Consider the following 2173-nt stretch of genomic DNA (forward strand, 5'->3'; position numbering starts at 1 on the left):
CCGGGGTAATAAAATCAAAAGAGAATCACCAGTGATCTGATTTTGTTCAATAAGCTACGCAAAATTGAACTTCATTTGTCAAACTGTAAACTTTCTACTCATAAAGAAGATAATAACTCCGTCGTAAAGAAACACTAATAATTCAGCAGTAGACAAGTTAAAGTGAGCATATTTTGGTATATCATGAAGAATTTGGGTCACGAGATAAACTTTTAGTGATTAAACTTGTTTACACAATAAACCAAATCTATTACTGATTAATCACCCAAAATTTGCCCCGTGACCCAAAATCTCCATGATGTAACAAAATATCACTACACTAATGGCACTGTCATAAGTTAAAGAATCACTACACTAACTGCGGCATGAAAAATACACATGAAGACTGTGTGTAATAGTTGAAGGAGCATAAGAAACTTGAACATATCGCTCTAGTTATCTTCAGAATGACTGATGCTACCAATATAAACCAATTTGATGTACTAATGACATAAATCCAAGAGGACTTAAGACATACATACACCAATAATCATACATGAACCGTAACTATAAATTTACCAGATTATTTATAAACACAGCAGATTTCTTACTTAAAAACACCTAGGAATATTCAAAATGAAATGTTCAATGAAGTAATGAATTAGATATGTTTAGCACAAAGTAAGAACCAGAACATAAATACTGGTACACATCGAGAACGCCAATAATAGACACTGCAAGACAACTATTAGATAAAAAACTATGAAATTGGACATGCACAACAAACAAACACATTGATCCATGAAGCATGTGTAGAAAGATACTTGAAACTCCAAACATCAACCAGTTTTCATTATCATGACAAAGATCCAGATAGAATCTGTTACACCTTTCTCAAACAATCACCAGGTAGGATTAGAGATGTTTAGTTAAAGAAGCTTTATCACGTACCTTTGCATCTAGAAGGAAAGTTGTTATATCAGAAGCAGTCAAGTCAGCAACATAATTAGTGGTTACCCCCGAACCACCTGCAATTGTACCCACTACCTAACATGATTGGTACCTAAGAATTATCCCGAACCCTGCATTTCCTGGATTACCCCTAGCTGCAACATCACAAGATTCACAACCTGCTGGAGGAGCTTTCCGCTGACACTTAGTAACAGTACAGCTCATCACCTTCCGGATACCCAGTTCCAAGAAATTGAAAACTTGCGGATCATATATCTTATTCCACATGGCTACCTTCATTCTAAACCAACAATCAAAGACCAATTTCATGATTATAGCCTTAAACATACTCACACTAGGTTGAAGACCTTCGAATCAAACTTTGCTTCTAAGAAACCATAATCCACTCATACTTGCACAACCTGCAAACCAGTTCCAAATTATTTCACTGCAGTCACAGAACCATATAGAATACGGGGCATTATATCCTGACTATGACCACCAAATGTAGCGTCTAGATGCCAAATTATCATCTTTAGCATAAAAAACTGAATTAAATTCTCCAACCCCATTCCAAATTGTCTCAATTTCCAGATATTACTAGCAATCCAATCCACTACATAAACCTTAAAAGCAAGCAAAATCAAATTGAACCCAACGAATAATTATAGGACCAGGTTGAGTTGCATCAGTACCAAGCATGAGATATGATCTTACCAAAGAGAAAACCAGATTGAGACCAAAGAATCTGCTGCTTCCAAAATCAAGTCCAGTGAGAACTTCCAGATCTACTTAAAAAAAGAGATGCCGAATAACAAGAAGCTGCACTGTTAATCATGGATGCGGATCCAGATCCAGTCAAAAAGATGACGGCGATATCCAACACCGCAACCACCACCGCCATTTGAGTTCAGAAATGAAAAAAACCAGCGGAGAAAGAGGAAGATGATGAAATGAAAATGAGGTCAGGGTTTTAAGTTATTATCGATTGAGGATTAAATATATCCTGACCGTTCATAGTTATTGAACCTTTTTAGATGGGCTTTAGGCCCAACCAACAGCCTTTGTTCGAATGATTTTTTTAGGAACCATCCTTTTTTTAGGGACCATGGTCTTATTAGGCCACCTTCCCTATAGTTATAAGGGGTGTCCTAAAACATTAAATAACCTACCTTTAACCTAATTTAATTTAAAACCAACACAATAACCACCTCTCTCTCTATATATATATCCACCACCTCCT

At 36.2% G+C, this 2173-nt stretch overlaps 1 long non-coding RNA gene across 1 annotated transcript; it reads right to left on the reverse strand.

Moving 5' to 3' along the window:
• Positions 1-612: 612 nt before the first annotated feature.
• On the reverse strand, positions 613-1881 carry LOC113283766. Its single transcript, XR_003327619.1, has 2 exons — positions 1648-1881; positions 613-1352 (listed from the first exon to the last, which is right to left on the reverse strand). It is a non-coding gene; the product is annotated as an uncharacterized LOC113283766 (long non-coding RNA).
• Positions 1882-2173: the final 292 nt, after the last annotated feature.

Source organism: Papaver somniferum, chromosome 5 (assembly GCF_003573695.1).
Source record: "Papaver somniferum cultivar HN1 chromosome 5, ASM357369v1, whole genome shotgun sequence".
In the NCBI taxonomy this organism is placed as follows: domain Eukaryota; kingdom Viridiplantae; phylum Streptophyta; class Magnoliopsida; order Ranunculales; family Papaveraceae; genus Papaver; species Papaver somniferum.